The sequence below is a fragment of the Saccoglossus kowalevskii genome, chromosome 11 (genome assembly GCF_978046115.1).
Source record: "Saccoglossus kowalevskii chromosome 11, keSacKowa6.1, whole genome shotgun sequence".
Taxonomy (NCBI): Eukaryota; Metazoa; Hemichordata; class Enteropneusta; family Harrimaniidae; genus Saccoglossus; species Saccoglossus kowalevskii.
This window is the reverse complement of record NC_140651.1, coordinates 31,996,709-32,021,949: the sequence shown is the minus strand read 5'-3', so window position 1 is coordinate 32,021,949 and position 25,241 is coordinate 31,996,709. Positions and strand designations below refer to the sequence as shown.

The 25,241-nt window shown below is 39.7% G+C and overlaps 23 non-coding genes across 23 annotated transcripts; all 23 read left to right on the top strand.

The window, feature by feature from the left end:
- Positions 1 to 1,177: 1,177 nt before the first annotated feature.
- TRNAQ-UUG (transfer RNA glutamine (anticodon UUG)) lies at positions 1,178 to 1,249 on the top strand. The gene has a single exon. It is a non-coding gene; the product is annotated as a tRNA-Gln (tRNA).
- A 1,908-nt stretch (positions 1,250 to 3,157) lies between these two features.
- Positions 3,158 to 3,229, top strand: TRNAQ-CUG (transfer RNA glutamine (anticodon CUG)). The gene has a single exon. It is a non-coding gene; the product is annotated as a tRNA-Gln (tRNA).
- A 1,786-nt stretch (positions 3,230 to 5,015) lies between these two features.
- On the top strand, positions 5,016 to 5,087 carry TRNAQ-CUG (transfer RNA glutamine (anticodon CUG)). The gene has a single exon. It is a non-coding gene; the product is annotated as a tRNA-Gln (tRNA).
- A 1,770-nt stretch (positions 5,088 to 6,857) lies between these two features.
- TRNAQ-CUG (transfer RNA glutamine (anticodon CUG)) lies at positions 6,858 to 6,929 on the top strand. Its single transcript has one exon. It is a non-coding gene; the product is annotated as a tRNA-Gln (tRNA).
- Positions 6,930 to 7,229: 300 nt separating this feature from the next.
- Positions 7,230 to 7,301, top strand: TRNAQ-UUG (transfer RNA glutamine (anticodon UUG)). The gene has a single exon. It is a non-coding gene; the product is annotated as a tRNA-Gln (tRNA).
- A 1,398-nt stretch (positions 7,302 to 8,699) lies between these two features.
- On the top strand, positions 8,700 to 8,771 carry TRNAQ-CUG (transfer RNA glutamine (anticodon CUG)). Its single transcript has one exon. It is a non-coding gene; the product is annotated as a tRNA-Gln (tRNA).
- A 300-nt stretch (positions 8,772 to 9,071) lies between these two features.
- Positions 9,072 to 9,143, top strand: TRNAQ-UUG (transfer RNA glutamine (anticodon UUG)). The gene has a single exon. It is a non-coding gene; the product is annotated as a tRNA-Gln (tRNA).
- A 300-nt stretch (positions 9,144 to 9,443) lies between these two features.
- Positions 9,444 to 9,515, top strand: TRNAQ-UUG (transfer RNA glutamine (anticodon UUG)). The gene has a single exon. It is a non-coding gene; the product is annotated as a tRNA-Gln (tRNA).
- Positions 9,516 to 9,814: 299 nt separating this feature from the next.
- Positions 9,815 to 9,886, top strand: TRNAQ-UUG (transfer RNA glutamine (anticodon UUG)). The gene has a single exon. It is a non-coding gene; the product is annotated as a tRNA-Gln (tRNA).
- A 1,168-nt stretch (positions 9,887 to 11,054) lies between these two features.
- On the top strand, positions 11,055 to 11,126 carry TRNAQ-CUG (transfer RNA glutamine (anticodon CUG)). The gene has a single exon. It is a non-coding gene; the product is annotated as a tRNA-Gln (tRNA).
- Positions 11,127 to 12,912: 1,786 nt separating this feature from the next.
- On the top strand, positions 12,913 to 12,984 carry TRNAQ-CUG (transfer RNA glutamine (anticodon CUG)). Its single transcript has one exon. It is a non-coding gene; the product is annotated as a tRNA-Gln (tRNA).
- A 1,770-nt stretch (positions 12,985 to 14,754) lies between these two features.
- TRNAQ-CUG (transfer RNA glutamine (anticodon CUG)) lies at positions 14,755 to 14,826 on the top strand. The gene has a single exon. It is a non-coding gene; the product is annotated as a tRNA-Gln (tRNA).
- A 300-nt stretch (positions 14,827 to 15,126) lies between these two features.
- On the top strand, positions 15,127 to 15,198 carry TRNAQ-UUG (transfer RNA glutamine (anticodon UUG)). Its single transcript has one exon. It is a non-coding gene; the product is annotated as a tRNA-Gln (tRNA).
- Positions 15,199 to 15,498: 300 nt separating this feature from the next.
- TRNAQ-UUG (transfer RNA glutamine (anticodon UUG)) lies at positions 15,499 to 15,570 on the top strand. The gene has a single exon. It is a non-coding gene; the product is annotated as a tRNA-Gln (tRNA).
- A 1,167-nt stretch (positions 15,571 to 16,737) lies between these two features.
- Positions 16,738 to 16,809, top strand: TRNAQ-CUG (transfer RNA glutamine (anticodon CUG)). The gene has a single exon. It is a non-coding gene; the product is annotated as a tRNA-Gln (tRNA).
- A 1,415-nt stretch (positions 16,810 to 18,224) lies between these two features.
- Positions 18,225 to 18,296, top strand: TRNAQ-CUG (transfer RNA glutamine (anticodon CUG)). Its single transcript has one exon. It is a non-coding gene; the product is annotated as a tRNA-Gln (tRNA).
- Positions 18,297 to 19,340: 1,044 nt separating this feature from the next.
- On the top strand, positions 19,341 to 19,412 carry TRNAQ-UUG (transfer RNA glutamine (anticodon UUG)). Its single transcript has one exon. It is a non-coding gene; the product is annotated as a tRNA-Gln (tRNA).
- A 300-nt stretch (positions 19,413 to 19,712) lies between these two features.
- TRNAQ-UUG (transfer RNA glutamine (anticodon UUG)) lies at positions 19,713 to 19,784 on the top strand. Its single transcript has one exon. It is a non-coding gene; the product is annotated as a tRNA-Gln (tRNA).
- Positions 19,785 to 20,083: 299 nt separating this feature from the next.
- On the top strand, positions 20,084 to 20,155 carry TRNAQ-UUG (transfer RNA glutamine (anticodon UUG)). Its single transcript has one exon. It is a non-coding gene; the product is annotated as a tRNA-Gln (tRNA).
- A 657-nt stretch (positions 20,156 to 20,812) lies between these two features.
- On the top strand, positions 20,813 to 20,884 carry TRNAQ-UUG (transfer RNA glutamine (anticodon UUG)). Its single transcript has one exon. It is a non-coding gene; the product is annotated as a tRNA-Gln (tRNA).
- Positions 20,885 to 21,541: 657 nt separating this feature from the next.
- TRNAQ-UUG (transfer RNA glutamine (anticodon UUG)) lies at positions 21,542 to 21,613 on the top strand. The gene has a single exon. It is a non-coding gene; the product is annotated as a tRNA-Gln (tRNA).
- A 1,415-nt stretch (positions 21,614 to 23,028) lies between these two features.
- On the top strand, positions 23,029 to 23,100 carry TRNAQ-CUG (transfer RNA glutamine (anticodon CUG)). Its single transcript has one exon. It is a non-coding gene; the product is annotated as a tRNA-Gln (tRNA).
- A 1,771-nt stretch (positions 23,101 to 24,871) lies between these two features.
- On the top strand, positions 24,872 to 24,943 carry TRNAQ-CUG (transfer RNA glutamine (anticodon CUG)). The gene has a single exon. It is a non-coding gene; the product is annotated as a tRNA-Gln (tRNA).
- Positions 24,944 to 25,241: the final 298 nt, after the last annotated feature.

Sequence of the window (25,241 nt, the reverse complement as noted above, 5' to 3'; positions counted from 1 at the left end):
TTATCTTTCTGAGTAATGTTTGTTTTCACCATAGGAACGTATATTGGAAGGAAGTATTACAGGCCGTATGGTGTAATGGTTAGCACTCAGGACTTTGAATCCAGCGATCCCAGTTCAAATCTCGGTAGGACCTTCGTTTATTTTGGTATGATATATCGCCGAGATAAACATCGATATATACAAACTTGCGGCGCAGGAGGAATGCGACGTGCCCTCACGCCAATCTGTAATAAATCCTTCCTTAAAATCATCATCTGATGGCAGTTCCTAAAACACTAATACCATTCATGATATCAATGCGTGAGACGTTGTCAATGTCTGAGTGACGCACAGGTATTCGAATTGCATCGGTCATCTCAGTTGAAAGGATTTTTCTCTTTCTGAGTAATGTTTTTTTTCACCATAGAAACGTATATTGGAAGGAAGTATTACAGGTCCTATGGTGTAATGGTTAGCACTCCCGACTTTGAATCCAGCGATTCGAGTTCAAATCTCGGTAGGACCTTCGTTTATTTTGGTGTGATATATCGCTGAAATAAACATCGACATATACAAACTAGCGTCGTAGGAGGAATGCGACGTGCCCTCACGCCAATCTGTAATAAATCCTTCCTTAAAATCATCATCTGATGGCAGTTCCTAAAACAATAATACCATTCATGATATCAATGCTCGAGAATGTGTCAATGTCTGAGTGACGCACAGGTATTCGAAATGCATCGGTCATCTCAGTTGAAAGGATTTTTATCTTTCTGAGTAATATTTGTTTTCACCATAGAAAGGTATATTGGAAGGAGGTATTACCGGCTCTATGGTGTAATGGTTAGCACTCTGGACTCTGAATCCAGCGATACGAGTTCAAATCTCGGTAGGACATTCGTTTATTTTGGTATGATATATCGCCGAGATAAACATCGATTTATACAAACTTGCGGCGCAGGAGGAATGCGACGTGCCCTCACTCCAATCTGTAATAAATTCTTCCTAAAATTCATCATCTGAGGGCAGTTGCTAAAACAATAATACCATTCATGATATCAATGCGTGAGAAGGTGTCAATGTCTGAGTGACGCACAGGTATTCGAAATGCATCGGTCATCTCAGTTGAAAGGATTTTTATGTTTCTGAGTAATGTTTGTTTTCACCATAGAAATGTATAAAGGAAGGAAGTATTACAGGTCCTATGGTGTAATGGTTATCACTCTGGACTTTGAATCCTGTTATCCGAGTTCAAATCTCGGTAGGACCTTCGTTTATTTTGGTATGACATATCGCCGAGATAAACATCGATATATACAAACTTGCGGCGCAGGAGGAATGCGACGTGCCCTCACGCCAATCTGTAATAAATCCTTCCTTAAAATCATCATCTGATGGCAGTTCCTAAAACAATAATACCATTCATGATATCAATGCGTGAGAAGGTGTCAATGTCTGAGTGACGCACAAGTATTCGAATTGCATCGGTCATCTCAGTTGAAAGGGTTTTTATCTTTCTGAGTAATGTTTGTTTTCACCATAGGAACGTATATTGGAAGGAAGTATTACAGGCCGTATGGTGTAATGGTTAGCACTCAGGACTTTGAATCCAGCGATCCCAGTTCAAATCTCGGTAGGACCTTCGTTTATTTTGGTATGATATATCGCCGAGATAAACATCGATATATACAAACTTGCGGCGCAGGAGGAATGCGACGTGCCCTCACGCCAATCTGTAATAAATCCTTCCTTAAAATCATCATCTGATGGCAGTTCCTAAAACACTAATACCATTCATGATATCAATGCGTGAGACGTTGTCAATGTCTGAGTGACGCACAGGTATTCGAATTGCATCGGTCATCTCAGTTGAAAGGATTTTTCTCTTTCTGAGTAATGTTTTTTTTCACCATAGAAACGTATATTGGAAGGAAGTATTACAGGTCCTATGGTGTAATGGTTAGCACTCCCGACTTTGAATCCAGCGATTCGAGTTCAAATCTCGGTAGGACCTTCGTTTATTTTGGTGTGATATATCGCTGAAATAAACATCGACATATACAAACTAGCGTCGTAGGAGGAATGCGACGTGCCCTCACGCCAATCTGTAATAAATCCTTCCTTAAAATCATCATCTGATGGCAGTTCCTAAAACAATAATACCATTCATGATGTCAATGTCTGAGTGACGAACAGGTATTCGAATTGCATCGGTCATCTCAGTTGAAAGGGTTTTTATCTTTCTGAGTAATGTTTGTTTTCACCATAGGAACGTATATTGGAAGGAAGTATTACAGGCCGTATGGTGTAATGGTTAGCACTCAGGACTTTGAATCCAGCGATCCCAGTTCAAATCTCGGTAGGACCTTCGTTTATTTTGGTATGATATATCGCCGAGATAAACATCGATATATACAAACTTGCGGCGCAGGAGGAATGCGACGTGCCCTCACGCCAATCTGTAATAAATCCTTCCTTAAAATCATCATCTGATGGCAGTTCCTAAAACACTAATACCATTCATGATATCAATGCGTGAGACGTTGTCAATGTCTGAGTGACGCACAGGTATTCGAATTGCATCGGTCATCTCAGTTGAAAGGATTTTTCTCTTTCTGAGTAATGTTTGTTTTCACCATAGAAACGTATATTGGAAGGAAGTATTACAGGTCCTATGGTGTAATGGTTAGCACTCCCGACTTTGAATCCAGCGATTCGAGTTCAAATCTCGGTAGGACCTTCGTTTATTTTGGTATGATATATCGCCGAGATAAACATCGACATATACAAACTAGCGTCGTAGGAGGAATGCGACGTGCCCTCACGCCAATCTGTAATAAATCCTTCCTTAAAATCATCATCTGATGGCAGTTCCTAAAACAATAATACCATTCATGATGTCAATGTCTGAGTGACGCACAGGTATTCGAATTGCATCGGTCATCTCAGTTGAAAAGATTTTTATCTTCCTGAGCAATGTTTTTTTTTTTCACCATAGAAATGTATATTAGAATGCAATATTACAGGCCCTATGGTGTAATGGTTAGCAATCTGGACTCTGAATCCAGCTATCCGAGTTCAAATCTCGGTAGGACGTTCGTTTATTTTGGTATGATATATCTTCCTGAGTAATGTTTTTTTTTCAACATAGAAATGTATATTAGCATGCAGTATTACAGGTCCTATGGTGTAATGGTTAGCAATCTGGACTCTGAATCCAGCGATCCGAGTTCAAATCTCGGTAGGACCTTTGTTTATTTTGGTATGATATATCGCCGAGATAAAAATCGATATATACAAACTTGCGGCGCAGGAGGAATGCGACGTGCCCTCACGCCAATCTGTAATAAATCCTTCCTTAAAATCATCATCTGATGGCAGTTCCTAAAACAATAATACCATTCATGATATCAATGCGTGAGAAGGTGTCAATGTCTGAGTGACGCACAGGTATTCGAATTGCATCGGTCATCTCAGTTGAAAGGGTTTTTATCTTTCTGATTAATGTTTGTTTTCACCATAGGAACGTATATTGGAAGGAAGTATTACAGACCGTATGGTGTAATGGTTAGCACTCAGGACTTTGAATCCAGCGATCCCAGTTCAAATCTCGGTAGGACCTTCGTTTATTTTGGTATGATATATCGCCGAGATAAACATCGATATATACAAACTTGCGGCGCAGGAGAACGCGACGTGCCCTCACGCCAATCTGTAATAAATCCTTCCTTAAAATCATCATCTGAGGACAGTTCCTAAAACAATAATACCATTCATGATATCAATGCGTGAGAAGGTGTCAATGTCTGAGTGACGCACAAGTATTCGAATTGCATCGGTCATCTCAGTTGAAAGGGTTTTTATCTTTCTGAGTAATGTTTGTTTTCACCCAGGAACGTATATTGGAAGGAAGTATTACAGGCCGTATGGTGTAATGGTTAGCACTCAGGACTTTGAATCCAGCGATCCCAGTTCAAATCTCGGTAGTACCTTCGTTTATTTTGGTATGATATATCACCGAGATAAACATCGATATATACAAACTTGCGGCGCAGGAGGAATGCGACGTGCCCTCACGCCAATCTGTAATAAATCCTTCTTTAAAATCATCATCTGATGGCAGTTCCTAAAACAATAATACCATTCATGATATCAATGCGTGAGAATGTGTCAATGTCTGAGTGACGCACAGGTATTCGAAATGCATCGGTCATCTCAGTTGAAAGGATTTTTATCTTTCTGAGTAATATTTGTTTTCACCATAGAAAGGTATATTGGAAGGAGGTATTACAGGCTCTATGGTGTAATGGTTAGCACTCTGGACTCTGAATCCAGCGATACGAGTTCAAATCTCGGTAGGACATTCGTTTATTTTGGTATGATATATCGCCGAGATAAACATCGATTTATACAAACTTGCGGCGCAGGAGGAATGCGACGTGCCCTCACTCCAATCTGTAATAAATTCTTCCTAAAAATCATCATCTGAGGGCAGTTGCTAAAACAATAATACCATTCATGATATCAATGCGTGAGAAGGTGTCAATGTCTGAGTGACGCACAGGTATTCGAAATGCATCGGTCATCTCAGTTGAAAGGATTTTTATGTTTCTGAGTAATGATTGTTTTCACCATAGAAATGTATAAAGGAAGGAAGTATTACAGGTCCTATGGTGTAATGGTTATCACTCTGGACTTTGAATCCTGCTATCCGAGTTCAAATCTCGGTAGGACCTTCGTTTATTTTGGTATGATATATCGCCGAGATAAACATCGATATATACAAACTTGCGGCGCAGGAGGAATGCGACGTGCCCACACGCCAATCTGTAATAAATCCTTCCTTAAAATCATCATCTGATGGCAGTTGCTAAAACAATAATACCATTCATGATATCAATGCGTGAGAAGGTGTCAATGTCTGAGTGACGCACAGGTATTCGAAATGCATCGGTCATCTCAGTTGAAAGGATTTTTATCTTTCTGAGTAATATTTGTTTTCACAATAGAAATGTATATTGGAAGGAAGTATTACAGGCTCTATGGTGTAATGGTTAGCACTCTGGACTCTGAATCCAGCGATCCGAGTTCAAATCTCGGTAGGACCTTTGTTTATTTTGGTATGATATATCGCCGAGATAAAAATCGATATATACAAACTTGCGGCGCAAGAGGAATGCGACGTGCCCTCACTCCAATCTGTAATAAATCCTTCTTAAAAATCATCATCTGAGGGCAGTTGCTAAAACAAGAATACCATTCATGATATCAATGCGTGAGAAGGTGTCAATGTCTGAGTGACGCACATGTATTCGAATTACATCGGTCATCTCAGTTGAAAGGATTTTTATCTTTCTGAGTAATATTTGTTTTCACCATAGAAACGTATATTTAAAGGAAGTATTACAGGCTCTATGGTGTAATGGTTAGCACTCTGGGATCTGAATCCAGCGATCCGAGTTCAAATCTCGGTAGGACCTTCGTTTATTTTGGTATGATATATCGCCGAGATAAACATCGATATATACAAACTTGCGGCGCAGGAGGAATGCGACGTGCCCTCACGCCAATCTGTAATAAATCCTTCCTTAAAATCATCATCTGATGGCAGTTCCTAAAACAATAATACCATTCATGATATCAATGCGTGAGAAGGTGTCAATGTCTGAGTGACGCACAGGTATTCGAATTGCATCGGTCATCTCAGTTGAAAGGGTTTTTATCTTTCTGATTAGTGTTTGTTTTCACCATAGGAACGTATATTGGAATGAAGTATTACAGGCCGTATGGTGTAATGGTTAGCACTCAGGACTTTGAATCCAGCTATCCCAGTTCAAATCTCGGTAGGACCTTCGTTTATTTTGGTATGATATATCGCCGAGATAAACATCGATATATACAAACTTGCGGCGCAGGAGGAATGCGACGTGCCCTCACGCCAATCTGTAATAAATCCTTCCTTAAAATAATCATCTGAGGACAGTTCCTAAAACAATAATACCATTCATGATATCAATGCGTGAGAAGGTGTCAATGTCTGAGTGACGCACAAGTATTCGAATTGCATCGGTCATCTCAGTTGAAAGGGTTTTTATCTTTCTGAGTAATGTTTGTTTTCACCATAGGAACGTATATTGGAAGGAAGTATTACAGACCGTATGGTGTAATGGTTAGCACTCAGGACTTTGAATCCAGCGATCCCAGTTCAAATCTCGGTAGGACCTTCGATTATTTTGGTATGATATATCGCCGAGATAAACATCGATATATACAAACTTGCGGCGCAGGAGGAATGCGACGTGCCCTCACGCCAATCTGTAATAAATCCTTCCTTAAAATCATCATCTGATGGCAGTTCCTAAAACACTAATACCATTCATGATATCAATGCGTGAGAAGTTGTCAATGTCTGAGTGACGCACAGGTATTCGAATTGCATCGGTCATCTCAGTTGAAAGGATTTTTCTCTTTCTGAGTAATGTTTGTTTTCACCATAGAAACGTATATTGGAAGGAAGTATTACAGGTCCTATGGTGTAATGGTTAGCACTCCCGACTTTGAATCCAGCGATTCGAGTTCAAATCTCGGTAGGACCTTCGTTTATTTTGGTATGATATATCGCCGAGATAAACATCGACATATACAAACTAGCGTCGTAGGAGGAATGCGACCCTGAGCAATGTTTTTTTTTTCACCATAGAAATGTATATTAGAATGCAATATTACAGGCCCTATGGTGTAATGGTTAGCAATCTGGACTCTGAATCCAGCTATCCGAGTTCAAATCTCGGTAGGACGTTCGTTTATTTTGGTATGATTATCTTCCTGAGTAATGTTTTTTTTCAACATAGAAATGTATATTAGCATGCAGTATTGCAGGCCCTATGGTGTAATGGTTAGCAATCTGGACTCTGAATCCAGCGATCCGAGTTCAAATCTCGGTAGGACCTTCGTTTAATTTGGTATGATATATCGCCGAGATAAACATCGATATATACAAACTTGCGGCGCAGGAGGAATGCGACGTGCCCTCACGCCAATCTGTAATAAATCCTTCCTTAAAATCATCATCTGATGGCAGTTCCTAAAACAATAATACCATTCATGATATCAATGCGTGAGAAGGTGTCAATGTCTGAGTGACGCACAGGTATTCGAATTGCATCGGTCATCTCAGTTGAAAGGATTTTTATCTTTCTGAGTAATGTTTGTTTTCACCATAGAAATGTATAAAGGAAGGAAGTATTACTGGTCCTATGGTGTAATGGTTAGCACTCTGGACTTTGAATCCAGCGATCCGAGTTCAAATCTCGGTAGGACCTTCGGTTATTTTGGTATGATATATCGCCGAGATAAATATCGATATATACAAACATGCGGCGCAGGAGGAATGCGACGTGCCCTCACGCCAATCTGTAATAAATCCTTCCTTAAAATCATCATCTGATGGCAGTTCCTAAAACAATAATACCATTCATGATATCAATGCGTGAGAAGGTGTCAATGTCTGAGTGACGCACAGGTATTCGAATTGCATCGGTCATCTCAGTTGAAAGGGTTTTTATCTTTCTGATTAGTGTTTGTTTTCACCATAGGAACGTATATTGGAATGAAGTATTACAGGCCGTATGGTGTAATGGTTAGCACTCAGGACTTTGAATCCAGCTATCCCAGTTCAAATCTCGGTAGGACCTTCGTTTATTTTGGTATGATATATCGCCGAGATAAACATCGATATATACAAACTTGCGGCGCAGGAGGAATGCGACGTGCCCTCACGCCAATCTGTAATAAATCCTTCCTTAAAATAATCATCTGAGGACAGTTCCTAAAACAATAATACCATTCATGATATCAATGCGTGAGAAGGTGTCAATGTCTGAGTGACGCACAAGTATTCGAATTGCATCGGTCATCTCAGTTGAAAGGGTTTTTATCTTTCTGAGTAATGTTTGTTTTCACCATAGGAACGTATATTGGAAGGAAGTATTACAGACCGTATGGTGTAATGGTTAGCACTCAGGACTTTGAATCCAGCGATCCCAGTTCAAATCTCGGTAGGACCTTCGATTATTTTGGTATGATATATCGCCGAGATAAACATCGATATATACAAACTTGCGGCGCAGGAGGAATGCGACGTGCCCTCACGCCAATCTGTAATAAATCCTTCCTTAAAATCATCATCTGATGGCAGTTCCTAAAACACTAATACCATTCATGATATCAATGCGTGAGAAGTTGTCAATGTCTGAGTGACGCACAGGTATTCGAATTGCATCGGTCATCTCAGTTGAAAGGATTTTTCTCTTTCTGAGTAATGTTTGTTTTCACCATAGAAACGTATATTGGAAGGAAGTATTACAGGTCCTATGGTGTAATGGTTAGCACTCCCGACTTTGAATCCAGCGATTCGAGTTCAAATCTCGGTAGGACCTTCGTTTATTTTGGTATGATATATCGCCGAGATAAACATCGACATATACAAACTAGCGTCGTAGGAGGAATGCGACGTGCCCTCACGCCAATCTGTAATAAATCCTTCCTTAAAATCATCATCTGATGGCAGTTCCTAAAACAATAATACCATTCATGATGTCAATGTCTGAGTGACGCACAGGTATTCGAATTGCATCGGTCATCTCAGTTGAAAGGGTTTTTATCTTCCTGAGTAATGTTTTTTTTCAACATAGAAATGTATATTAGCATGCAGTATTGCAGGCCCTATGGTGTAATGGTTAGCAATCTGGACTCTGAATCCAGCGATCCGAGTTCAAATCTCGGTAGGACCTTCGTTTAATTTGGTATGATATATCGCCGAGATAAACATCGATATATACAAACTTGCGGCGCAGGAGGAATGCGACGTGCCCTCACGCCAATCTGTAATAAATCCTTCCTTAAAATCATCATCTGATGGCAGTTCCTAAAACAATAATACCATTCATGATATCAATGCGTGAGAAGGTGTCAATGTCTGAGTGACGCACAGGTATTCGAATTGCATCGGTCATCTCAGTTGAAAGGATTTTTATCTTTCTGAGTAATGTTTGTTTTCACCATAGAAATGTATAAAGGAAGGAAGTATTACTGGTCCTATGGTGTAATGGTTAGCACTCTGGACTTTGAATCCAGCGATCCGAGTTCAAATCTCGGTAGGACCTTCGGTTATTTTGGTATGATATATCGCCGAGATAAATATCGATATATACAAACATGCGGCGCAGGAGGAATGCGACGTGCCCTCACGCCAATCTGTAATAAATCCTTCCTTAAAATCATCATCTGATGGCAGTTCCTAAAACAATAATACCATTCATGATATCAATGCGTGAGAAGGTGTCAATGTCTGAGTGACGCACAGGTATTCGAATTGCATCGGTCATCTCAGTTGAAAGGATTTTCATCTTTCTGAGTAATGTTAGTTTTCACCATAGAAACGTATATTGGAAGGAAGTGTTACAGGTCCTATGGTGTAATGGTTAGCACTCTGGACTTTGAATCCAGCGATCCGAGTTCAAATCTCGGTAGGACCTTCGTTTATTTTGGTATGATATATGCTGAAATAAACATCGATATATACAAACTTGCGGCGCAGGAGGAATGCGACGTGCCCTCACGCCAATCTGTAATAAATCCTTCCTTAAAATCATCATCTGATGGCAGTTCCTAAAACAATAATACCATTCATGATATCAATGCGTGAGAATGTGTCAATGTCTGAGTGACGCACAGGTATTCGAATTGCATCGGTCATCTCAGTTGAAAGGATTTTTATCTTTCTGAGTAATGTTTGTTTTCACCATAGAAATGTATATTGGAAAGAAGTATTACAGGACCTATGGTGTAATGGTTAGCACTCTGGACTTTGAATCCAGCGATCCGAGTTCAAATCTCGGTAGGACCTTCGTTTATTTTGGTATGATATATCGCTGAAATAAACATCGATATATACAAACTTGCGGCGCAGGAGGAATGCGACGTGCCCTCACGCCAATCTGTAATAAATCCTTCCTTAAAATCATCATCTGATGGCAGTTCCTAAAACAATAATACCATTCATGATATCAATGCGTGAGAAGGTGTCAATGTCTGAGTGACGCACATGTATTCGAATTGCATTGAAAGGATTTTTTCTTTCTGAGTAATGTTTATTTTCATCATAGAAATGTATATTGGCAGGAAGTATTACAGGCCCTATGGTGTAATGGTTAGCACTCTGGATTTTGAATCCAGCGAACCGAGATCAAATCTCAGTAAGACCTTCGTTTATTTTGGTATGATATATCGCCGAGATAAACATCGATATATACAAACTTGCGGCGCAGGAGGAATGCGACGTGCCCTCACGCCAATCTGTAATAAATCCTTCCTTAAAATCATCATCTGATGGCAGTTCCTAAAACACTAATACCATTCATGATATCAATGCGTGAGACGTTGTCAATGTCTGAGTGACGCACAGGTATTCGAATTGCATCGGTCATCTCAGTTGAAAGGATTTTTCTCTTTCTGAGTAATGTTTGTTTTCACCATAGAAACGTATATTGGAAGGAAGTATTACAGGTCCTATGGTGTAATGGTTAGCACTCCCGACTTTGAATCCAGCGATTCGAGTTCAAATCTCGGTAGGACCTTCGTTTATTTTGGTATGATATATCGCCGAGATAAACATCGACATATACAAACTAGCGTCGTAGGAGGAATGCGACGTGCCCTCACGCCAATCTGTAATAAATCCTTCCTTAAAATCATCATCTGATGGCAGTTCCTAAAACAATAATACCATTCATGATGTCAATGTCTGAGTGACGCACAGGTATTCGAATTGCATCGGTCATCTCAGTTGAAAAGATTTTTATCTTCCTGAGCAATGTTTTTTTTTTTCACCATAGAAATGTATATTAGAATGCAATATTACAGGCCCTATGGTGTAATGGTTAGCAATCTGGACTCTGAATCCAGCTATCCGAGTTCAAATCTCGGTAGGACGTTCGTTTATTTTGGTATGATATATCTTCCTGAGTAATGTTTTTTTTTCAACATAGAAATGTATATTAGCATGCAGTATTACAGGTCCTATGGTGTAATGGTTAGCAATCTGGACTCTGAATCCAGCGATCCGAGTTCAAATCTCGGTAGGACCTTTGTTTATTTTGGTATGATATATCGCCGAGATAAAAATCGATATATACAAACTTGCGGCGCAGGAGGAATGCGACGTGCCCTCACGCCAATCTGTAATAAATCCTTCCTTAAAATCATCATCTGATGGCAGTTCCTAAAACAATAATACCATTCATGATATCAATGCGTGAGAAGGTGTCAATGTCTGAGTGACGCACAGGTATTCGAATTGCATCGGTCATCTCAGTTGAAAGGGTTTTTATCTTTCTGATTAATGTTTGTTTTCACCATAGGAACGTATATTGGAAGGAAGTATTACAGACCGTATGGTGTAATGGTTAGCACTCAGGACTTTGAATCCAGCGATCCCAGTTCAAATCTCGGTAGGACCTTCGTTTATTTTGGTATGATATATCGCCGAGATAAACATCGATATATACAAACTTGCGGCGCAGGAGAACGCGACGTGCCCTCACGCCAATCTGTAATAAATCCTTCCTTAAAATCATCATCTGAGGACAGTTCCTAAAACAATAATACCATTCATGATATCAATGCGTGAGAAGGTGTCAATGTCTGAGTGACGCACAAGTATTCGAATTGCATCGGTCATCTCAGTTGAAAGGGTTTTTATCTTTCTGAGTAATGTTTGTTTTCACCCAGGAACGTATATTGGAAGGAAGTATTACAGGCCGTATGGTGTAATGGTTAGCACTCAGGACTTTGAATCCAGCGATCCCAGTTCAAATCTCGGTAGTACCTTCGTTTATTTTGGTATGATATATCACCGAGATAAACATCGATATATACAAACTTGCGGCGCAGGAGGAATGCGACGTGCCCTCACGCCAATCTGTAATAAATCCTTCTTTAAAATCATCATCTGATGGCAGTTCCTAAAACAATAATACCATTCATGATATCAATGCGTGAGAATGTGTCAATGTCTGAGTGACGCACAGGTATTCGAAATGCATCGGTCATCTCAGTTGAAAGGATTTTTATCTTTCTGAGTAATATTTGTTTTCACCATAGAAAGGTATATTGGAAGGAGGTATTACAGGCTCTATGGTGTAATGGTTAGCACTCTGGACTCTGAATCCAGCGATACGAGTTCAAATCTCGGTAGGACATTCGTTTATTTTGGTATGATATATCGCCGAGATAAACATCGATTTATACAAACTTGCGGCGCAGGAGGAATGCGACGTGCCCTCACTCCAATCTGTAATAAATTCTTCCTAAAAATCATCATCTGAGGGCAGTTGCTAAAACAATAATTCCATTCATGATATCAATGCGTGAGAAGGTGTCAATGTCTGAGTGACGCACAGGTATTCGAAATGCATCGGTCATCTCAGTTGAAAGGATTTTTATGTTTCTGAGTAATGATTGTTTTCACCATAGAAATGTATAAAGGAAGGAAGTATTACAGGTCCTATGGTGTAATGGTTATCACTCTGGACTTTGAATCCTGCTATCCGAGTTCAAATCTCGGTAGGACCTTCGTTTATTTTGGTATGATATATCGCCGAGATAAACATCGATATATACAAACTTGCGGCGCAGGAGGAATGCGACGTGCCCACACGCCAATCTGTAATAAATCCTTCCTTAAAATCATCATCTGATGGCAGTTGCTAAAACAATAATACCATTCATGATATCAATGCGTGAGAAGGTGTCAATGTCTGAGTGACGCACAGGTATTCGAAATGCATCGGTCATCTCAGTTGAAAGGATTTTTATCTTTCTGAGTAATATTTGTTTTCACAATAGAAATGTATATTGGAAGGAAGTATTACAGGCTCTATGGTGTAATGGTTAGCACTCTGGACTCTGAATCCAGCGATCCGAGTTCAAATCTCGGTAGGACCTTTGTTTATTTTGGTATGATATATCGCCGAGATAAAAATCGATATATACAAACTTGCGGCGCAAGAGGAATGCGACGTGCCCTCACTCCAATCTGTAATAAATCCTTCTTAAAAATCATCATCTGAGGGCAGTTGCTAAAACAAGAATACCATTCATGATATCAATGCGTGAGAAGGTGTCAATGTCTGAGTGACGCACATGTATTCGAATTACATCGGTCATCTCAGTTGAAAGGATTTTTATCTTTCTGAGTAATATTTGTTTTCACCATAGAAACGTATATTTAAAGGAAGTATTACAGGCTCTATGGTGTAATGGTTAGCACTCTGGGATCTGAATCCAGCGATCCGAGTTCAAATCTCGGTAGGACCTTCGTTTATTTTGGTATGATATATCGCCGAGATAAACATCGATATATACAAACTTGCGGCGCAGGAGGAATGCGACGTGCCCTCACGCCAATCTGTAATAAATCCTTCCTTAAAATCATCATCTGATGGCAGTTCCTAAAACAATAATACCATTCATGATATCAATGCGTGAGAAGGTGTCAATGTCTGAGTGACGCACAGGTATTCGAATTGCATCGGTCATCTCAGTTGAAAGGGTTTTTATCTTTCTGATTAGTGTTTGTTTTCACCATAGGAACGTATATTGGAATGAAGTATTACAGGCCGTATGGTGTAATGGTTAGCACTCAGGACTTTGAATCCAGCTATCCCAGTTCAAATCTCGGTAGGACCTTCGTTTATTTTGGTATGATATATCGCCGAGATAAACATCGATATATACAAACTTGCGGCGCAGGAGGAATGCGACGTGCCCTCACGCCAATCTGTAATAAATCCTTCCTTAAAATCATCATCTGAGGACAGTTCCTAAAACAATAATACCATTCATGATATCAATGCGTGAGAAGGTGTCAATGTCTGAGTGACGCACAAGTATTCGAATTGCATCGGTCATCTCAGTTGAAAGGGTTTTTATCTTTCTGAGTAATGTTTGTTTTCACCATAGGAACGTATATTGGAAGGAAGTATTACAGGCCGTATGGTGTAATGGTTAGCACTCAGGACTTTGAATCCAGCGATCCCAGTTCAAATCTCGGTAGGACCTTCGATTATTTTGGTATGATATATCGCCGAGATAAACATCGATATATACAAACTTGCGGCGCAGGAGGAATGCGACGTGCCCTCACGCCAATCTGTAATAAATCCTTCCTTAAAATCATCATCTGATGGCAGTTCCTAAAACACTAATACCATTCATGATATCAATGCGTGAGAAGTTGTCAATGTCTGAGTGACGCACAGGTATTCGAATTGCATCGGTCATCTCAGTTGAAAGGATTTTTCTCTTTCTGAGTAATGTTTGTTTTCACCATAGAAACGTATATTGGAAGGAAGTATTACAGGTCCTATGGTGTAATGGTTAGCACTCCCGACTTTGAATCCAGCGATTCGAGTTCAAATCTCGGTAGGACCTTCGTTTATTTTGGTATGATATATCGCCGAGATAAACATCGACATATACAAACTAGCGTCGTAGGAGGAATGCGACGTGCCCTCACGCCAATCTGTAATAAATCCTTCCTTAAAATCATCATCTGATGGCAGTTCCTAAAACAATAATACCATTCATGATGTCAATGTCTGAGTGACGCACAGGTATTCGAATTGCATCGGTCATCTCAGTTGAAAGGGTTTTTATCTTCCTGAGTAATGTTTTTTTTCAACATAGAAATGTATATTAGCATGCAGTATTACAGGCCCTATGGTGTAATGGTTAGCAATCTGGACTCTGAATCCAGCGATCCGAGTTCAAATCTCGGTAGGACCTTCGTTTAATTTGGTATGATATATCGCCGAGATAAACATCGATATATACAAACTTGCGGCGCAGGAGGAATGCGATGTGCCCTCACGCCAATCTGTAATAAATCCTTCCTTAAAATCATCATCTGATGGCAGTTCCTAAAACAATAATACCATTCATGATATCAATGCGTGAGAAGGTGTCAATGTCTGAGTGACGCACAGGTATTCGAATTGCATCGGTCATCTCAGTTGAAAGGATTTTTATCTTTCTGAGTAATGTTTGTTTTCACCATAGAAATGTATAAAGGAAGGAAGTATTACTGGTCCTATGGTGTAATGGTTAGCACTCTGGACTTTGAATCCAGCGATCCGAGTTCAAATCTCGGTAGGACCTTCGGTTATTTTGGTATGATATATCGCCGAGATAAATATCGATATATACAAACATGCGGCGCAGGAGGAATGCGACGTGCCCTCACGCCAATCTGTAATAAATCCTTCCTTAAAATCATCATCTGATGGCAGTTCCTAAAACAATAATACCATTCATGATATCAATGCGTGAGAAGGTGTCAATGTCTGAGTGACGCACAGGTATTCGAATTGCATCGGTCATCTCAGTTGAAAGGATTTTCATCTTTCTGAGTAATGTTAGTTTTCACCATAGAAACGTATATTGGAAGGAAGTGTTACAGGTCCTATGGTGTAATGGTTAGCACTCTGGACTTTGAATCCAGCGATCCGAGTTCAAATCTCGGTAGGACCTTCGTTTATTTTGGTATGATATATCGCTGAAATAAACATCGATATATACAAACTTGCGGCGCAGGAGGAATGCGACGTGCCCTCACGCCAATCTGTAATAAATCCTTCCTTAAAATCATCATCTGATGGCAGTTCCTAAAACAATAATACCATTCATGATATCAATGCGTGAGAAGGGGTCAATGTCTGAGTGACGCACATGTATTCGAATTGCATTGAAAGGATTTTTTCTTTCTGAGTAATGTTTATTTTCATCATAGAAATGTATATTGGCAGGAAGTATTACAGGCCCTATGGTGTAATGGTTAGCACTCTGGATTTTGAATCCAGCGAACCGAGATCAAATCTCAGTAAGACCTTCGTTTATTTTGGTATGATATATCGCCGAGATAAACATCGATATATACAAACTTGCGGCGCAGGAGGAATGCGACGTGCCCTCACGCCAATCTGTAATAAATCCTTCCTTAAAATCATCATCTGATGGCAGTTCCTAAAACACTAATACCATTCATGATATCAATGCGTGAGACGTTGTCAATGTCTGAGTGACGCACAGGTATTCGAATTGCATCGGTCATCTCAGTTGAAAGGATTTTTCTCTTTCTGAGTAATGTTTGTTTTCACCATAGAAACGTATATTGGAAGGAAGTATTACAGGTCCTATGGTGTAATGGTTAGCACTCCCGACTTTGAATCCAGCGATTCGAGTTCAAATCTCGGTAGGACCTTCGTTTATTTTGGTATGATATATCGCCGAGATAAACATCGACATATACAAACTAGCGTCGTAGGAGGAATGCGACGTGCCCTCACGCCAATCTGTAATAAATCCTTCCTTAAAATCATCATCTGATGGCAGTTCCTAAAACAATAATACCATTCATGATGTCAATGTCTGAGTGACGCACAGGTATTCGAATTGCATCGGTCATCTCAGTTGAAAAGATTTTTATCTTCCTGAGCAATGTTTTTTTTTTCACCATAGAAATGTATATTAGAATGCAATATTACAGGCCCTATGGTGTAATGGTTAGCAATCTGGACTCTGAATCCAGCTATCCGAGTTCAAATCTCGGTAGGACGTTCGTTTATTTTGGTATGATATATCTTCCTGAGTAATGTTTTTTTTTCAACATAGAAATGTATATTAGCATGCAGTATTACAGGTCCTATGGTGTAATGGTTAGCAATCTGGACTCTGAATCCAGCGATCCGAGTTCAAATCTCGGTAGGACCTTTGTTTATTTTGGTATGATATATCGCCGAGATAAAAATCGATATATACAAACTTGCGGCGCAGGAGGAATGCGACGTGCCCTCACGCCAATCTGTAATAAATCCTTCCTTAAAATCATCATCTGAGGACAGTTCCTAAAACAATAATACCATTCATGATATCAATGCGTGAGAAGGTGTCAATGTCTGAGTGACGCACAAGTATTCGAATTGCATCGGTCATCTCAGTTGAAAGGGTTTTTATCTTTCTGAGTAATGTTTGTTTTCACCCAGGAACGTATATTGGAAGGAAGTATTACAGGCCGTATGGTGTAATGGTTAGCACTCAGGACTTTGAATCCAGCGATCCCAGTTCAAATCTCGGTAGTACCTTCGTTTATTTTGGTATGATATATCGCCGAGATAAACATCGATATATACAAACTTGCGGCGCAGGAGGAATGCGACGTGCCCTCACGCCAATCTGTAATAAATCCTTCTTTAAAATCATCATCTGATGGCAGTTCCTAAAACAATAATACCATTCATGATATCAATGCGTGAGAATGTGTCAATGTCTGAGTGACGCACAGGTATTCGAAATGCATCGGTCATCTCAGTTGAAAGGATTTTTATCTTTCTGAGTAATATTTGTTTTCACCATAGAAAGGTATATTGGAAGGAGGTATTACAGGCTCTATGGTGTAATGGTTAGCACTCTGGACTCTGAATCCAGCGATACGAGTTCAAATCTCGGTAGGACATTCGTTTATTTTGGTATGATATATCGCCGAGATAAACATCGATTTATACAAACTTGCGGCGCAGGAGGAATGCGACGTGCCCTCACTCCAATCTGTAATAAATTCTTCCTAAAAATCATCATCTGAGGGCAGTTGCTAAAACAATAATACCATTCATGATATCAATGCGTGAGAAGGTGTCAATGTCTTAGTGACGCACAGGTATTCGAAATGCATCGGTCATCTCAGTTGAAAGGATTTTTATGTTTCTGAGTAATGATTGTTTTCACCATAGAAATGTATAAAGGAAGGAAGTATTACAGGTCCTATGGTGTAATGGTTATCACTCTGGACTTTGAATCCTGCTATCCGAGTTCAAATCTCGGTAGGACCTTCGTTTATTTTGGTATGATATATCGCCGAGATAAACATCGATATATACAAACTTGCGGCGCAGGAGGAATGCGACGTGCCCACACGCCAATCTGTAATAAATCCTTCCTTAAAATCATCATCTGATGGCAGTTGCTAAAACAATAATACCATTCATGATATCAATGCGTGAGAAGGTGTCAATGTCTGAGTGACGCACAGGTATTCGAAATGCATCGGTCATCTCAGTTGAAAGGATTTTTATCTTTCTGAGTAATATTTGTTTTCACAATAGAAATGTATATTGGAAGGAAGTATTACAGGCTCTATGGTGTAATGGTTAGCACTCTGGACTCTGAATCCAGCGATCCGAGTTCAAATCTCGGTAGGACCTTTGTTTATTTTGGTATGATATATCGCCGAGATAAAAATCGATATATACAAACTTGCGGCGCAAGAGGAATGGGACGTGCCCTCACTCCAATCTGTAATAAATCCTTCTTAAAAATCATCATCTGAGGGCAGTTGCTAAAACAAGAATACCATTCATGATATCAATGCGTGAGAAGGTGTCAATGTCTGAGTGACGCACATGTATTCGAATTACATCGGTCATCTCAGTTGAAAGGATTTTTATCTTTCTGAGTAATATTTGTTTTCACCATAGAAACGTATATTTAAAGGAAGTATTACAGGCTCTATGGTGTAATGGTTAGCACTCTGGGATCTGAATCCAGCGATCCGAGTTCAAATCTCGGTAGGACCTTCGTTTATTTTGGTATGATATATCGCCGAGATAAACATCGATATATACAAACTTGCGGCGCAGGAGGAATGCGACGTGCCCTCACGCCAATCTGTAATAAATCCTTCCTTAAAATCATCATCTGATGGCAGTTCCTAAAACAATAATACCATTCATGATATCAATGCGTGAGAAGGTGTCAATGTCTGAGTGACGCACAGGTATTCGAATTGCATCGGTCATCTCAGTTGAAAGGGTTTTTATCTTTCTGATTAGTGTTTGTTTTCACCATAGGAACGTATATTGGAATGAAGTATTACAGGCCGTATGGTGTAATGGTTAGCACTCAGGACTTTGAATCCAGCTATCCCAGTTCAAATCTCGGTAGGACCTTCGTTTATTTTGGTATGATATATCGCCGAGATAAACATCGATATATACAAACTTGCGGCGCAGGAGGAATGCGACGTGCCCTCACGCCAATCTGTAATAAATCCTTCCTTAAAATCATCATCTGAGGACAGTTCCTAAAACAATAATACCATTCATGATATCAATGCGTGAGAAGGTGTCAATGTCTGAGTGACGCACAAGTATTCGAATTGCATCGGTCATCTCAGTTGAAAGGGTTTTTATCTTTCTGAGTAATGTTTGTTTTCACCATAGGAACGTATATTGGAAGGAAGTATTACAGGCCGTATGGTGTAATGGTTAGCACTCTGGACTTTGAATCCAGCGATCCGAGTTCAAATCTCGGTAGGACCTTCGGTTATTTTGGTATGATATATCGCCGAGATAAATATCGATATATACAAACATGCGGCGCAGGAGGAATGCGACGTGCCCTCACGCCAATCTGTAATAAATCCTTCCTTAAAATCATCATCTGATGGCAGTTCCTAAAACAATAATACCATTCATGATATCAATGCGTGAGAAGGTGTCAATGTCTGAGTGACGCACAGGTATTCGAATTGCATCGGTCATCTCAGTTGAAAGGATTTTCATCTTTCTGAGTAATGTTAGTTTTCACCATAGAAACGTATATTGGAAGGAAGTGTTACAGGTCCTATGGTGTAATGGTTAGCACTCTGGACTTTGAATCCAGCGATCCGAGTTCAAATCTCGGTAGGACCTTCGTTTATTTTGGTATGATATATGCTGAAATAAACATCGATATATACAAACTTGCGGCGCAGGAGGAATGCGACGTGCCCTCACGCCAATCTGTAATAAATCCTTCCTTAAAATCATCATCTGATGGCAGTTCCTAAAACAATAATACCATTCATGATATCAATGCGTGAGAATGTGTCAATGTCTGAGTGACGCACAGGTATTCGAATTGCATCGGTCATCTCAGTTGAAAGGATTTTTATCTTTCTGAGTAATGTTTGTTTTCACCATAGAAATGTATATTGGAAAGAAGTATTACAGGACCTATGGTGTAATGGTTAGCACTCTGGACTTTGAATCCAGCGATCCGAGTTCAAATCTCGGTAGGACCTTCGTTTATTTTGGTATGATATATCGCTGAAATAAACATCGATATATACAAACTTGCGGCGCAGGAGGAATGCGACGTGCCCTCACGCCAATCTGTAATAAATCCTTCCTTAAAATCATCATCTGATGGCAGTTCCTAAAACAATAATACCATTCATGATATCAATGCGTGAGAAGGTGTCAATGTCTGAGTGACGCACATGTATTCGAATTGCATTGAAAGTATTTTTTCTTTCTGAGTAATGTTTATTTTCATCATAGAAATGTATATTGGCAGGAAGTATTACAGGCCCTATGGTGTAATGGTTAGCACTCTGGATTTTGAATCCAGCGAACCGAGATCAAATCTCAGTAAGACCTTCGTTTATTTTGGTATGATATATCGCCGAGATAAACATCGATATATACAAACTTGCGGCGAGGAGGAATGCGACGTGCCCTCTCGCCAATCTGTAATAAATCCTTCCTTAAAATCATCATCTGATGGCAGTTCCTAAAACAATAATACCATTCATGATATCAATGCGTGAGAAGGTGTCAATGTCTGAGTGACGCACAGGTATTCGAAATGCATCGGTCATCTCAGTTGAAAGGATTTTTATCTTTCTGAGTAATGTTTGTTTTCACCATAGAAATGTATATTGGAAAGAAGTATTACAGGACCTATGGTGTAATGGTTAGCACTCTGGACTTTGAATCCAGCGATCCGAGTTCAAATCTCGGTAGGACCTTCGTTTATTTTGGTATGATATATCGCTGAAATAAACATCGATATATACAAACTTGCGGCGCAGGAGGAATGCGACGTGCCCTCACGCCAATCTGTAATAAATCCTTCCTTAAAATCATCATCTGATGGCAGTTCCTAAAACAATAATACCATTCATGATATCAATGCGTGAGAAGGTGTCAATGTCTGAGTGACGCACATGTATTCGAATTGCATTGAAAGGATTTTTTCTTTCTGAGTAATGTTTATTTTCATCATAGAAATGTATATTGGCAGGAAGTATTACAGGCCCTATGGTGTAATGGTTAGCACTCTGGATTTTGAATCCAGCGAACCGAGATCAAATCTCAGTAAGACCTTCGTTTATTTTGGTATGATATATCGCCGAGATAAACATCGATATATACAAACTTGCGGCGAGGAGGAATGCGACGTGCCCTCTCGCCAATCTGTAATAAATCCTTCCTTAAAATCATCATCTGATGGCAGTTCCTAAAACAATAATACCATTCATGATATCAATGCGTGAGAAGGTGTCAATGTCTGAGTGACGCACAGGTATTCGAAATGCATCGGTCATCTCAGTTGAAAGGATTTTTATCTTTCTGAGTAATGTTTGTTTTCACCATAGAAATGTATAAAGGAAGGAAGTATTACTGGTCCTATGGTGTAATGGTTAGCACTCTGGACTTTGAATCCAGCGATCCGAGTTCAAATCTCGGTAGGACCTTCGTTTATTTTGGTATGATATATCGCCGAGATAAATATCGATATATACAAACATGCGGCGCAGGAGGAATGCGACGTGCCCTCACGCCAATCTGTAATAAATCCTTCCTTAAAATCATCATCTGATGGCAGTTCCTAAAACAATAATACCATTCATGATATCAATGCGTGAGAATGTGTCAATGTCTGAGTGACGCACAGGTATTCGAAATGCATCGGTCATCTCAGTTGAAAGGATTTTTATCTTTCTGAGTAATATTTGTTTTCACCCAGGAACGTATATTGGAAGGAAGTATTACAGGCCGTATGGTGTAATGGTTAGCACTCAGGACTTTGAATCCAGCGATCCCAGTTCAAATCTCGGTAGTACCTTCGTTTATTTTGGTATGATATATCACCGAGATAAACATCGATATATACAAACTTGCGGCGCAGGAGGAATGCGACGTGCCCTCACGCCAATCTGTAATAAATCCTTCTTTAAAATCATCATCTGATGGCAGTTCCTAAAACAATAATACCATTCATGATATCAATGCGTGAGAATGTGTCAATGTCTGAGTGACGCACAGGTATTCGAAATGCATCGGTCATCTCAGTTGAAAGGATTTTTATCTTTCTGAGTAATATTTGTTTTCACCATAGAAAGGTATATTGGAAGGAGGTATTACAGGCTCTATGGTGTAATGGTTAGCACTCTGGACTCTGAATCCAGCGATACGAGTTCAAATCTCGGTAGGACATTCGTTTATTTTGGTATGATATATCGCCGAGATAAACATCGATTTATACAAACTTGCGGCGCAGGAGGAATGCGACGTGCCCTCACTCCAATCTGTAATAAATTCTTCCTAAAAATCATCATCTGAGGGCAGTTGCTAAAACAATAATACCATTCATGATATCAATGCGTGAGAAGGTGTCAATGTCTGAGTGACGCACAGGTATTCGAAATGCATCGGTCATCTCAGTTGAAAGGATTTTTATGTTTCTGAGTAATGATTGTTTTCACCATAGAAATGTATAAAGGAAGGAAGTATTACAGGTCCTATGGTGTAATGGTTATCACTCTGGACTTTGAATCCTGCTATCCGAGTTCAAATCTCGGTAGGACCTTCGTTTATTTTGGTATGATATATCGCCGAGATAAACATCGATATATACAAACTTGCGGCGCAGGAGGAATGCGACGTGCCCACACGCCAATCTGTAATAAATCCTTCCTTAAAATCATCATCTGATGGCAGTTGCTAAAACAATAATACCATTCATGATATCAATGCGTGAGAAGGTGTCAATGTCTGAGTGACGCACAGGTATTCGAAATGCATCGGTCATCTCAGTTGAAAGGATTTTTATCTTTCTGAGTAATATTTGTTTTCACAATAGAAATGTATATTGGAAGGAAGTATTACAGGCTCTATGGTGTAATGGTTAGCACTCTGGACTCTGAATCCAGCGATCCGAGTTCAAATCTCGGTAGGACCTTTGTTTATTTTGGTATGATATATCGCCGAGATAAAAATCGATATATACAAACTTGCGGCGCAAGAGGAATGCGACGTGCCCTCACTCCAATCTGTAATAAATCCTTCTTAAAAATCATCATCTGAGGGCAGTTGCTAAAACAAGAATACCATTCATGATATCAATGCGTGAGAAGGTGTCAATGTCTGAGTGACGCACATGTATTCGAATTACATCGGTCATCTCAGTTGAAAGGATTTTTATCTTTCTGAGTAATATTTGTTTTCACCATAGAAACGTATATTTAAAGGAAGTATTACAGGCTCTATGGTGTAATGGTTAGCACTCTGGGATCTGAATCCAGCGATCCGAGTTCAAATCTCGGTAGGACCTTCGTTTATTTTGGTATGATATATCGCCGAGATAAACATCGATATATACAAACTTGCGGCGCAGGAGGAATGCGACGTGCCCTCACGCCAATCTGTAATAAATCCTTCCTTAAAATCATCATCTGATGGCAGTTCCTAAAACAATAATACCATTCATGATATCAATGCGTGAGAAGGTGTCAATGTCTGAGTGACGCACAGGTATTCGAATTGCATCGGTCATCTCAGTTGAAAGGGTTTTTATCTTTCTGATTAGTGTTTGTTTTCACCATAGGAACGTATATTGGAATGAAGTATTACAGGCCGTATGGTGTAATGGTTAGCACTCAGGACTTTGAATCCAGCTATCCCAGTTCAAATCTCGGTAGGACCTTCGTTTATTTTGGTATGATATATCGCCGAGATAAACATCGATATATACAAACTTGCGGCGCAGGAGGAATGCGACGTGCCCTCACGCCAATCTGTAATAAATCCTTCCTTTAAATCATCATCTGAGGACAGTTCCTAAAACAATAATACCATTCATGATATCAATGCGTGAGAAGGTGTCAATGTCTGAGTGACGCACAAGTATTCGAATTGCATCGGTCATCTCAGTTGAAAGGGTTTTTATCTTTCTGAGTAATGTTTGTTTTCACCATAGGAACGTATATTGGAAGGAAGTATTACAGGCCGTATGGTGTAATCGTTAGCACTCAGGACTTTGAATCCAGCGATCCCAGTTCAAATCTCGGTAGGACCTTCGATTATTTTGGTATGATATATCGCCGAGATAAACATCGATATATACAAACTTGCGGCGCAGGATGAATGCGACGTGCCCTCACGCCAATCTGTAATAAATCCTTCCTTAAAATCATCATCTGATGGCAGTTCCTAAAACACTAATACCATTCATGATATCAATGCGTGAGAAGTTGTCAATGTCTGAGTGACGCACAGGTATTCGAATTGCATCGGTCATCTCAGTTGAAAGGATTTTTCTCTTTCTGAGTAATGTTTGTTTTCACCATAGAAACGTATATTGGAAGGAAGTATTACAGGTCCTATGGTGTAATGGTTAGCACTCCCGACTTTGAATCCAGCGATTCGAGTTCAAATCTCGGTAGGACCTTCGTTTATTTTGGTATGATATATCGCCGAGATAAACATCGACATATACAAACTAGCGTCGTAGGAGGAATGCGACGTGCCCTCACGCCAATCTGTAATAAATCCTTCCTTAAAATCATCATCTGATGGCAGTTCCTAAAACAATAATACCATTCATGATGTCAATGTCTGAGTGACGCACAGGTATTCGAATTGCATCTGTCATCTCAGTTGAAAGGGTTTTTATCTTCCTGAGTAATGTTTTTTTTTCAACATAGAAATGTATATTAGCATGCAGTATTACAGGCCCTATGGTGTAATGGTTAGCAATCTGGACTCTGAATCCAGCGATCCGAGTTCAAATCTCGGTAGGACCTTCGTTTAATTTGGTATGATATATCGCCGAGATAAACATCGATATATACAAACTTGCGGCGCAGGAGGAATGCGACGTGCCCTCACGCCAATCTGTAATAAATCCTTCCTTAAAATCATCATCTGATGGCAGTTCCTAAAACAATAATACCATTCATGATATCAATGCGTGAGAAGGTGTCAATGTCTGAGTGACGCACAGGTATTCGAATTGCATCGGTCATCTCAGTTGAAAGGATTTTTATCTTTCTGAGTAATGTTTGTTTTCACCATAGAAATGTATAAAGGAAGGAAGTATTA